Raw genomic sequence first — 13,457 nt, forward strand, 5'->3', positions numbered from 1 at the left:
CGGATCTTTTTTAAAAACAGACCTGCAATACCTGAATTTGAAACAACTTAAAGTTAATACGTCATAGTTAAAGTACGTTGAGATAGAGACTGATTCTTTTGTAAATTTCTCTAAAGAAGTTGCAGTTTTTTGTTCATACAAATCAATAAAAAAGATTAAAGAACTCGCATAATTGTTTTAGAAACAAAAACCAAAATTTTTCATTGTATTATTTAAGAACGTTCGACTTTTTTCAGAGGTAAGTCAATTTAAATAATTTTAGCAAACTTTTTTAGGGGTACCAAATTATATTTTCTCTACAGTAATTTCTTGAAAATTATATTACAAACCTTGATATTGAAAAACCTAACTGGATTATCTGATACACAATCGGTTATTGAGTATCGCACGTAGGCTGCTCAAATAGTCGATGGCTTGTTGGTAAAAAAACTTGTGCAACCTCGAAGGTGACCGTGTGAACTCGAAAGTAACAGGGGAAGCGTAGACAAAACTGTCAACAAACGACTTCTTTTTGTCCCGATTAAACCTGAAAAAATAAAAAATTAAATCAGCTAGTTGTTATCTCTTGGAAAAATGTTTGAGATTTAGAACAATTACAAAAAACAATTAACTTACTTTTTATTGATTCCCGGAAAAAATTGACTCAAAGAGCAACTTGACGAAAAATTAAGTAAAAGATTGTTTGAGTCTTGACTCTTGGTTAATTTTTTCCTATGTTTGCTTAAAAAAATAGGTTAATTCTTTACCAAAACGTTTTTGCCGCGAAGGAAGCGTCGTCATTTGATTGCGTTATTCGCTCTTAACTAGACTAAATCTCAACCATTTCAAACGAGTTTTTCTTGACACCGGCTTAATGTTTTGAAGATTGTTTAAGGTGTCCAAATCACGACTAAATGGGCTCTATTATGATATAACATAATCGACCTAGTCCAATGATTAATTGCGGTAACCAATTTTGAGAATAGTAAATTACACCCGAATACAAAAACCCCCCATTTTCAATGACTGGAACAAAAACTTGATGTTAGATGATTTCGATTCGAATAAAAGCTTAGGTACAACCAACAGTTAAAACGCATTTACATTTTAGATACATTTATTGAAGCCAATACCTTTAATTTTCTCTGTTCGACGTCGTTTTTTTTGTTCCGCATTTTTATGGAAAAACCCAAAACATACCTAAAAACACAAAGTGTGATTTTTTTCCTTGCACAATCAGTTTGCAAAACCAATTTTCTAGCGCTTCAAAATAACCAGAGGTCTTATTGTTTTTAAACCTTTTTGCATGATACATAAACTCTCTGATTTTGTACGGCAAAGTTTCACGAATTATTGACAAGAGATAACAAAAGAGTAAAAATTTAATATTGGCATACCTATGCGTGTGCACCACCGGATTTAGGATGGGGGGAACTTTTTGAAAACCATTTCCTCCTCGTGAAAATTCTAGATCCGCCAATGTGTGTGGATCAATAGTTGTTAGTTTTAAATGTATCAATTGGTTACCCGCACTCAATAAATTTAGCCTACGAAGATAGAAATGCTTGTCATACTTTTAAACATGTTAAAGATGGTCCTTTATTTAGAAAAAAATGGCAAAAAAAAATCAAAATTGAAAACAACGGGTTCAGTAAATTCAATGATTTTTTTTCCATTTGCCGCATTTATAAAATTTGATGGATCCGGAATTTTCCGAATTCTCTTTTGTGTCTGTACAGGGATCATAAATCAAATTTTTATCGAGAACCTGAATCATTTTTTGGTATAGTTTAATGCAGATTGATTGCATTAAAAATAGCCCAAAACCTATCAATTTCAATCATAAAAATTTCAATAAAAACTTCCGTCTCAATTTTTGAAAACTTGTATATATAAACACGTAATAAATAAAAAAAATTGTTAGAAGAGTTATTTCTGACTGTAAGAAATTCTATACTAAAACTTCTTAATTTTTGAATTAAAATTAAGTACACAAAAAAGGAAGTTATGGATTAAAAAATTCTCAGAAGGAAGTTAGAGAAAGAAGCTATAAATAGTTCTTGACTAAATTAAAAAGAACAAACAATTCGGGCAATCGATTTTCTTTGAATCTTATTGAATCTTAAGACCTGTCAATTGATTTTTTAAAATTTATTTGTTCATTATTTTTTCTAAGGAAAAAGTGTAAGATTTGAGCATAAAACAGTTACTGAAACAAGATATCATATAAAAAGAAAATATTTAATTTTTTTCTCAGGTAAGTTATTTGTTTTACTTTGGTAAAAAAAATAGCAGTAAAGCAAAGTCTACCGCGTTATACCATGCTTTAAAAAAACAATTGCGCTGGTTTAAAAATATACGAATGGAGTAGCAGTTATTTAGAACTGATCACTGAGGAATCATTTCAAACTGCCTCAAAAGCCTGTAGCTAACAGGAGCCAGGCCAAAGTTGTTTGTCCAAAAAAAATTAGTTTAAACATTTTCCAGCTACACTGGATGCATTAAGAGAAATTTAGCGCATCAAACTTTTAAAAAAAACTTTGAAGATTGAAAACAAAACGAAGTATTTGATAAAACCACAAAAACAATAGAACACGCATAAGTTCACGTTTTTTTATTCAAATTTTTATTAATTAAGCTTACAAAAATTGATTAAAATGCTCAAAAGGCGTAAAAAAATCAGATCCACTCAAAATGAAGCCTAAAAAAACAGCTACTAGTATTCAATCCGCCAGCCAGGTGGCTTCTGAGACCAGTTTTGGTTAAATCATATTGGATTTCAACCTTGAAAATAATGAAAAACTCTCACACAAAAACAAACAATGATTATGGTGAAAGTGTAATTATCAAGTTCTTTCTCTGTCCTTTCTAAACTTAAGCTTTTTTGAAATAAAGATGTGAGATGCTTTTTGATTATCAATAAGTTCAAAAAAAATGTCTAGCATTCTTCTAGTCCTAATCTCTTAGTTTTTGCTGTTTTCTTAAGTATTCGAACATTTTCAATTTCAAAATAGAGTTCATGGGTCTTGGCAGAAGGTGAACAATTGCTCTACCCTCCTCAAAATCCTCAACAAAACTCAAACTGGCGTTATGTGCCTTTATATGATCATTAGCTATAAGCCGTGTCGAGGTGCTGGATTTATGTTTTGATTTGGAAAGTCGAGTAAGTGCAGTTTTTCTACTGAAATTCCGCGGTCGAGAAGCAATTTTAGGCCGAGAACAAAGTCGAAACATGCCCAATTTTGGTCGAGAGAGTCCAAAGTTACCCAAACTTGGTCAAGAATCAAGAATGTCCAAGCAGAGGTCGAGAAAGTCGAAGCGAAGATCGAGCACAATCGCAACTTAATTTTTTTCAAAATTTAAGTTGAATTTGAATTGGAAATTGAGCAAAACAATTTGCTCAGATAAAACCTCAGTCAACAATTGCAACCCACAACAACCAAGTGAGGAGATTTGCATACCAAAAATTGAAGTTTCAGAGGAAAACTTTTAAGTTTTGAAAACCGAAGGTTTCCTGTGGCAAGAAAAAAAATTCTAGCACAAGTTCCTCAAATATCAGTTTTCACAACAACAGTTTGCGAGATTGAGAGATTGAACTTGAGAAAAATTTGTTTTTGATTGAGGAATTTTGCATTTTACAGGTTCCTATAGATTATTCTCAAATCAAGCATAATCCCAAAAAATTAACTGAAAAGCATACATTATAACTTTTTGTCGAATTACTCATTCTAATTGATATTCAAGAAAGTCGAGAAAGTCGAAACATAGGTCAAGCAGAGTCAAATTATGGGTCGAGAAAGTCAAAACCTAGGCCGAGCACAGTCGAAACATAGGTCGAGCACAGTCGAAACTTAACAATATTTTTATCAAGGAAGTGAAAACATGCGTCTGGCACAGTCAAAACATAGGTCGAGCACAGTCCAAACATAGGTCGAAGAGAGTCGAAATATACGTCGAGTACAGTTGAAACATAACAATATTTTGATCGAGGAAGTCGAAACATGTGTCTAGCACAGTCGAAAAATAGGTCGAGCACAATCGAAACTTAGTTCGAGCACAGCCAACACATAGATCGAGGACAGTCGAAAAATTTGTTGACCACAGTCGACACATAGGTCGAGCAGATTTTTCTTTTATTTTTGATACCGTTTCCACAACTTCTCCAAAACTTTACCTCAAATCTGTAGTTTTCCTGTGGAAAAAGGCATATCATACGTTTTCGATTCTAAACCTGTATGATAAAGTTTGTTTTGTTCGAAAATACATTTGCTGTAGTCGAATTTGCTCATCCTGCAAGCTTATCCTCAACTTTTTTCTAGGAAAATTTTTTTGACGACCATTTTTTGGTTGGACTCCTGAAACTGTATATTAAGTATTTTTCGTGTTTGCACGTAAGTCCGGTTGAACATATAAGTGCATTTGAAATTTCTCATATTATATTTAGAGAGATGAATCATAGTTTTGTCAGCGCTTGACTTTTTGCCATTACTTTAAAGCTGGCTAGGTTTGTTCCCTTTCTGTATGAATCTACTCTTGTGCCGGCTTTTGAAGAATACGGAACTTTTATACTTGGTCAGTTTTCTTTTCAGTCATTTTCCGGCAATTAAAATGTTAGTTTCTAAAAGAATTTTGAAAATATTGATTCCCTGAAGTCAAAACTAAAAAGATTTTACAAAACGTCATAACTTGAACACGTCTTGTTCAAGAAACGTTTCATGTTTATAATTCTAATGTTTTTAAGGCGTCATTAGGACTGTACTGGCCCATCCTGACAATAGAGTTTTAATTTATCTGAAACTGAAAAGAGATGTCTGGTAGATATTTAACGGGATGAAAAGTCTAAGATAACTTTTCCATTGCACCGTACAAGTTTCGGTCTTCTCACACTCTGCTGTGATTCTCAGATTCGCAATTAAACAAAACAAGACTTCTCGTACCCTGAACGTGCCGACTGCCTTTTAAGGTCTATGGAGCAGTGTTTAATTTCAGAACAAAAGATGAATTTGTCAATCAAGAATGAAAAAGATGCCTTTTTTAGTTTTTTTAAACTATTCTCCTAGACGCCATTTTAGGAGCATAATGGTAGATTTTGCTCCTAGTAACACAGAAATTATGACAAAAAGCCTGCTTCAACCAATTTGGAGCCACTTTCTGAGAGTGATTAAATATCGCTTACTCATTAATAGCGCGAAACATATGGCAAGTTTAGTGTCCCAAATTGGCAAGAATGGCAATCTTTAAACCCTCGTGTTTTTACGGAAAAGGATCACAGGTAAAGTATCCTTTTGAATTTGAGCTTAAGACAACAATACTTAAAAAAATCTATTAAACATTCTTTGTTAAAATGTCGAAATTTGTATGGAGAAAAAAACTACCCCGAGCACAAATATTCTGTCATTTTCTTCGAAAGTCGGAAAAATTAGCTCAAAATCTGAGCCCACATTTCAACTGCTGCTATAGTTTAATCTTAAAAAATGGAAGAATTAAATTGAAATTTAGCAAGCCAATTAGCAGTTTTGGTTTTTCTGTGATAAAAATGAACCAATAAATTCAAACTAATTTCCTGTTACCTGTTTTTTAACATCATCAATGAATATTTGGACCAAGTTAACATCTTCCGCCCAAAGTCGTTTTGGAGGGGGATGTTAACTTGGTTCTAAGTTGGGATTTTTCAGCCAATATGACATGCAGCGCTTAACAAATTTAAATTAAATTAAGCGCTGGAGTGAAGGATCGTAACTTGGTCTAACTGATGGGGGGGGGGGGGGTGGGATGGAGGATACTGTTAACCTAACTTGATCCGAATATTTTCCACAAATTAGATTAACCTCTCATCTAGTTCATAAACGAGATTATAAAATTAATTGTTTTAAAAATTTCTCTTAATTTTATTCTGGGTTTCGATACAAAAGACAGAATCTATGCGCGCGGGCTGGTTTCCTGCTGTTAAACTTCAATCTTTCAATTAGCTTTTTTTATACAATTTTTTTCAACCAAACTATAAAGATGTGATGCTTTGAGCTTAACACTGATTTTATCCGTGATAAATTTCGGCGGTTTGAAAAGAAGAAGTATAATATTTAAAGCTCGAAAAAAAAGCACATTAGAAAACAAAAAATGTTAGAATTAGCGTTGTGAAAAAAATAAGGACTTAGATTCTAGTAGGAGCAGTGATCGCGCAAATTTGAGTCGTAAAAAATAATTTAACAGAAACTGAATATCACACTATACAATTGCTTTGAGACAAATTGTTTTTTAACCAAATTACAAACCTCGTTCCGATGCCTACGGTAATCCAAAAACGTAAATGTAGAAAGAAACTTTGAATGACGTAATTAGCTTGCTTTAGAATGAACATGAAATACAAACATTAATTAACTCTAAAGATACTAAAAACATTTACAAAAAGCATCTGAAATAAACTGCTTTCTCTATTTTATTCTTCAGAATTATTAGGTTTCTCAAAACGTGTTCTTTAGCAAGTTTTCTTTTGGTTGAGATTTGAAACAAGTTTCAGCTGAGAAAAAGGTAAGTGATTATTGTGAACCCAATGAAAAACTAAGAAAAATACTTTGCTGATGTTCGGCTGTTTTTGTCTACTTCAAGCAACTTTTTGTCTACTTCGACTGTTTTTGTCTACTTCATACAATTGAGTACAAATAAGTACAAAAAATACCTCCAGCAGAAAATCAGCAGCTTTGTATTTAGTATAAAATATAGAGAGTACTTTTTGACCCACGTTGACCTCAAAATATGCGTGGGTTGGCCTCCATTGTTTAGAATTGCTGTCGGAAAAAATTTTTTAACTCCTTCAGACAATTAAAGCATTTTACGCTTGGGCGTTGGGCTATGTTTTTTTTGTTGTTAAGATGAGTGCTGTAAACGAAAGCTTTTTTCCGTCTGGTTAATTCTGGGTGAGCTCATTTTGCTGTGCACCGAACTTTTCCATGTTCTAATTTTTGGTTTGACTGGATATAACATAAGTTTTTTTATATATATAACATCTCAAGCCGTAGCATTGATGATCCTTGGCTGATGATAACTAACTAATCAAGGAAGGGCATCTGAATTTAAGAGCAAATGGAGGAAAACTGTTAATATATTCTTTGCATCTAGTTTTGGTATTTTAAGTAGATATCTTTTTCCAATCTCAGCTAAATGAAACCTGCTCTGCCTTTATGATGAGGGTAGTTTTTCAATTTGAATAATTTCAATCTGACTCTTTGATACCATTAAAATGAATTTATCAAAAATGTCTTAAATGAATTTATCTTATCTTATCTAAAATTTATCAAAAATTTCGCAAAAATTTTATTTTGGTTGAGATTTGAAACAATTTCAGCTGAGAAAAAAGTTAGTGATTATCGTGATTCCAATGGAAAACTAAGTAAAATAATTTGCTGAAGTTCGGCTGTTTTTGTCTACTTCAAGCAACTTTTTGTCTACTTCGGCTGTTTTTGTCTACTTCATACAATTGAGTACAAATAAGTACAAAAAAAGATTTCATCAGAAAATCAGCACCTTTGTATTCAGTATAAAACAAAGAGAGTGTTTTTGACCCACGTTGACCTCAAAATATGCGTGGTTTGGCCTCCATTGACTGAAATTGCTGTCGGAAAAAATTGTTTAACTCCTTCAGACAATTAAAACACTTTACGCTTGGGCGTTGGACTATGTTTTTTGTTGTTGTTAAGATAGTGGCTATAATTTTTTGCTGCTTATATTTTTCGGTGTTAAGATGAGGGCGGTAAACGAAAGCTTTTTTCTGTCTGGTTAATTCTGGTTGAGCTCATTTTGCTGTGCATCAAACTTTTACATAATCTAATTTTTGGTTTGACTGGATATAACATAAATTTTTTATTTATATAACATCTGAAGCCGTAGCATTGATGATCCTTGGCTGATGAAAAATAACTAATGAAGGAAGGGCATCTGAATTTAAGAGCAAATGGAGGAGAACTGTTAATATATTCTTTGCATCTAGTTTTGGTATTTTAAGTAGATATCATTTTCCAATCTCAGCTTAATGAAACCTGCTCTGCTTTTATGATGAGGGTCGTTTTTCAATTTGAGTAATTTCAATCTGACTCTTTAATACCATTGAAATAAATTTATCAAAAATTTCTTAAATGAAATGTAAAACGGAAATACTGCCGTGTTGTAGCATTTAAAGAAACTTTATTTTTTTAACAATTTTGCACTATTTGAACGTTACGCACGCACGTAATTTTTGTTTTTGTTGAAATTCAGCGTAATTGAAATATTTTTATGGTCGAGTAGCCAGGTTGTTTTCATAAAAAGATTGAGGTTTTTGCTAGTGTAAGGGATTATCTCCTTGTTATAACAGTTGCTTTTGAAGATTTTCTTTTATCTCGGGTTTTAATTTTATTCTTCCTCTCCCACAACAGAAAAATTTCGAGCCGAAATAAGCCAGAACAAAAATGAAAGTAATTCAAAAGTTTAATTTCCTCTTCACTACTCGTTTTTACTAATTTTGTTCAAATCTTTTTTTTTCAAATCAACATTATACAAAATTTGGTGATATGAAATTCAAGTTCAAATTTCAAGTTTGAACTCAGACGCAGGTACAAATTACAATGTTGTTATGCATTCCGTCAGAGACTGTATACAGGCAAATTTTTCTATCTAGTAGCCAGTTTCTTTTTATGGCCGGTTCCCCATACCGGTTCCCTTTAATTGAGGATGGGCTTGTAAGAACCTTTAAATAATTAGAATACAACAGCTCATAAAAATTCCGATTGTCTCTTAAATAAACCATTTTAAAGTTTGTAAAAAATTCTGAAACACAGTATCAGACATTTTCTTAAGTTTTGTGGGATTACAATTTTTTTTTGCGCAGTATTTTAACATTCAATTAGATTAATAGAAAAAGCATCATCCATTTTTTGCGAGCATGCTAGTTTTACCGGCAAACGACTTTCAATCATTGATCGTTTAGAAGTTAAGAGCTTGATGCAAATCGTGTCAATTAAGTTCTATTAACAATTCAGGCAAACCAAAGTTTAAAATAGGTTCCAAACTCTATGAATTTTTTTTACTAGATGCTGTTTTACAATGGCCATAAATGGGAACGTAATGCCCACTGCAGTGCTCAAAGCAAGTTGTTTGTAAGTGGCAAATAAATTCGCTGTCCCCACCATCTTATTCAACCTGAGGCCAGCTCATGAATTCTCAAAAAGAATCAATCAATTCAAATGGCACTCCAAAAAAGAGGGGCAAAAAATTGAAAAGTGCACAACTTTTTCCAAGTCAGCTCTACTCAAATAGAGAAAAAATACAGTGCAGTTGAGCAGATTTGTCTCTCTACTTGTACTTGTAATACCGTTTTAACAGATCAACTGTATCAAAGATTTTTTAATGCAAAAAGAAAAACTCTAAAAAAGCGCAATAGAAATTGTCTCACTATCGGAACTATATGATTGATACTAAACTCTAAAAAATGTCAATTATCTAACTGGGTCGAACAAATTCGAACACTTTTCTGTTGGGTTGAGAAAGTCAAAACATACCAACATTAGGTCGAGAAAAGGGAAACATACCAAAATTTGGTCAAAGCATACCGATTTTTGGTCGAGAAAATCTCAACATAAATTGAGCCTCTCGACCCGGGAACAACAACCAAACTGGTAGTCAAAATTCTTCAGCAAAGTTCTGGCCAGATAGCATAGTAAAGCAGTTAGAAGTTGCCCATGTTGACAAAATTGTTACCATAGAGTTTCATACTTTGTAAAAAAAAACAAAAAAAACTTATTATACATTTTCTTACTATTTCATGGACTAGAAAAACTGTATGAAAAGAATATCATAAGCTTTTTTCCATACCATCAAAACTTATAGCAGTCGTTTTTTCCACAATCTGATGTCAATCACAATGTTTTTGCCTAAATTTTTTATTGCACAAACTCTCTCACAAAAAAAATTGAAAAACCATTTTTCGAGCGCTCTAAACTCATCAAAAGTTTTATTGATTTTGTAACCTTTACCAATTTTCATGATACAAAATTTGCAGTTCGCGGGCAACTCTTTTGTTTAGGCAAAAACTCACAACCCAAGAATTTTTATCACAAGAAAACCCAGATCGTAAGTTGCATTAGCCTCGCAAATAGACTCAATTTGGTCATGAAAATCATGTATATTTATGTAAACAGTTTGACCCAGAATTATTCACCAAAAATGTAATTTGTTTGACATGGGTAGAAAGATTTTATCTTGAGAGTTTTCATAACTGAAAACAACGGTTTCTTTTTTCTACAAAATCAGGTTAACTTTAGCATTTAAATACAATGTTTTTGTTCTCTATGTGCTTATAAAAATACCACATGCTTGTGCTTTTTGGAATTTTGGTTGAAAAACTTAACCTGGACTACGTTATACTAACAAATATCAAATTTTGCATACAGTTTAGTTTTTGGTAAGTGTTTGTCTGAGCACAGAAGCAATTTTACAATCAAAAGAGGTAGAACAAAAATTTTACCTCAAATTTGTAGTTTTCCTGTGGAAAAAGGCATATCGTAGATCTTCAAATGCAAGCTTAACCTACAATTTTTTTCTATGTTCTATTTCGTTGGACTTGTGATATGAATTTGTATAATATGCATTTTTCTTGTTAGTACGTAAGACTGGTTGAACATATAAGTGCATTTATAATTTCTCATATTATATTTTAGAGCGATGAGTCATAGCTTTGTCAGCGATTGACTGTTTGCCATGACTTTGAAGCTGACTAGGTTTTTTTTCCTTTTTGTATGAATCAACTCTTGTTGAGCCGACTTTCGAAGAACACGGAACTTCTATACTAGGGGTCGTCTTTTTTTCAGTCATTTTCCGGCGATAAAAAAATTTGAGTTTTTAAAAAAATTGTGAAATAATGATTCCCTGAAAATCAATATTTTGACTCAAATATTGAGTCAAAAGTAAAAAAAATTCACAAAACGTCATAACTAGTTCGAGAACGAGATTTAAAAAATTAATTGTTTTTAAAATTTATCTTAAATTTTTTTCTGGGTTTCGCTACAGAAGACAGAATCTATGCCCGCGCGCTAGTTTTCTGCTCAGTTAAACTTCGATCTTTCAATTAGCCATTTTTTATACATTTTTTTCAATCAAACTGAAAATTGTGATGCTTTGAGCTAAACACTGAATTTATCTGTTTGAAAAGAAGAAGTATAAGATTTAAAGCTGGAGCGAAAAAAAGTTCAAAAGAACACAAATAATGTTAGAATTAGAGTTGTCAAAAAATAAAGACTTAGATTCCAGTAGGAGCAGTGATCACGCGAGTTGGAGTTGTAAAAAAATTAGTTTAATAGAAACTGAATATCACACTATACAATTGTTTTAACACAATTTGGTTTTCAACCAAATAAAAACCGCGTTCCGATGCCTACGGTAATTCAAAAACATAATGGAGAAAGAAATTTTGAATAACGTAAAAAGATTGCTTTAGAATGGAAATGAAACACAAACATTAGCTAACTGGCTGAAAGTACTAATTTTTTTTTTACAAAAGGCAACGAAAATACTCTGCTTACTTTTTTTGTTCTGCAGGAATCAAAAAGTGTTCGTTAACAAGTTGTATTTTGCTTGAGATCTGAAACAAACTTCAGCTGTGAAAAAAGTAAGTGATTATCGTGAACCCAAAGGAAAACTAAGTCAAGTAACTTGCTGAAGTTCAGCTGTTTTTGTCTACTTCAAGCAATGAGATATAATTGAGAACAAATAAGTACAAAAGAATACTCTCAGCTAAAAAAAATAAGCAGCTTTGTATTCAGTATGAATTATAGTAGCTTTTTTTTACCCGCGTCGACCTCAAAATATGCGTGTGTTGGTCTCCATCAACAAAAATTGATGGTCAGAAAAATGTCTAACCCGTTCAGACAATTAAACCTTATACGCTTAGGCGTTGGGCAATATTTTTTAAAGTTAAGAAGGGGGTGGACTATCTTTTTTTTTGTTAAGATGGGGGGCTATATTTTCTTGTTGTTAAGATGGGGGGCTATTTTTTTCGTTGTTAAGATGGTGGATGTAATCGGAAAGCTTTTTTCCGTCTGGTTAATTCTGGGTGAGCTCATTTTGCTGTGCATCAAACTTTTACATAATCTAATTTTTGGTTTGACTGGATATAACATAAATTTTTTATTTATATAACATCTGAAGCCGTAGCATTGATGATCCTTGGCTGATGAAAAATAACTAATCAAGGAAGGGCATCTGAATTTAAGGGCAAATGGAGGAGAACTGTTAAAATATTCTTTGCATCTTGTTTTGGTATTTTAAGTAGATATCCTTCTCCAATCTCAGCTAAATGAAACCTGCTCTGCCTTTATGATGAAGGTCGTTTTTCAATTTGCATAAATTCATTCTGACTCTTCAATACCATTAAAATGAATTTATCATAAATTTTTTAAATGAAATGTAAAACGGGAAAATTGCCGTATTATTGCATTCAAAAAACCTTATTTTTTCAAAAACTTTGCACTACTTGGACGTTAAGAACCCGCGTAACTTTTCTTTTTGTTGAACTTCAGCGTAAATGAATTGATTTTATGGTCGAGTAGTCAAGTTGTTTTTATAAGAAGATTAAGATTTTTGTAGGTGTAAGGGATTATCCCCTTGTTATATCAGTTGAGTTTAAAATTTTTCTTTCATATGCGGGCTTTATTTTATTCTTTATTCCTCTTTGGGAAAATTTCGAAATGGAACAAGCCAGAACAAAACTGAATCAATGATTTAAATTTTAGTTTCCTCTTCGCTACTCGTTTTTCCTAAATTTGTTCAAGTCTTTTTTTATTTCAAATTAACATTAACCATTTCTGACCAAATTGGGTGATCTACTTTCAAGTTCAAGTTTCAATTTTGATATCAGACTCAGGTACAAATTACATCTTAGTAATGAATTCACTGCGTCAAGGACACTATAAAAGCAGTATCATACCACATGCCGGTTCCCTTAATATAAGGAAGGTATTGTATGAACCCATAATTAATTAGAAAACAACAGTTCATAGAAATTCCGATTGTCTCATCAATAAACCACATCGAAAATTGCAAAAAAAATAAAACTCATTATCAGATTTTAGGGATTAAATAATAATTTTTGAGCAGTGTTATAATTATAAAAGTATTATAATTATAACTCAGTTTGCTCAAGATTAATCCTTGATTGCTCAACTAACCTTTAATTTGATAGCAAAAAATTTGGTGATGTGAGTTTTTACGGTTTCTAAAAAACTGTTTTTATCCAATATTTTTTCACTTTTTTGATACGTTTTTGAAAAATTGTCTTAGTTTTTTTTCGAAAATTGTTACATACAGGCATATTTCTTTATAGCTGCTTTTTCTTCTTCAAAAATACGCATAACATGCACACATTTGTGTGGCGCAAACTTTTCAATCTAATGATTGGCTCAAAGAAGAAATAATTTTGAAATATATCTGAGCCAGACTACTCGGCTGTTATA

At 32.1% G+C, this 13,457-nt stretch overlaps 1 protein-coding gene across 2 annotated transcripts in view; it reads left to right on the forward strand.

Moving 5' to 3' along the window:
• Positions 1-223: 223 nt before the first annotated feature.
• LOC134853036 (melanopsin-like) overlaps positions 224-13,457 on the forward strand; it is a 39,655-nt gene continuing 26,421 nt past the window's right edge. The window contains exon 1 of one of the 2 annotated variants that reach the window (XM_063868963.1): positions 224-238. The gene's annotated coding sequence lies outside the window, so the exon portion shown is untranslated. Of the gene's footprint in view, positions 239-6,442; positions 6,508-13,457 lie in introns of those variants that run through there. The other variant, XM_063868964.1, reaches the window with a different exon arrangement.

Source organism: Symsagittifera roscoffensis, chromosome 8 (assembly GCF_963678635.1).
Source record: "Symsagittifera roscoffensis chromosome 8, txSymRosc1.1, whole genome shotgun sequence".
Classification (NCBI taxonomy): domain Eukaryota; kingdom Metazoa; phylum Xenacoelomorpha; order Acoela; family Convolutidae; genus Symsagittifera; species Symsagittifera roscoffensis.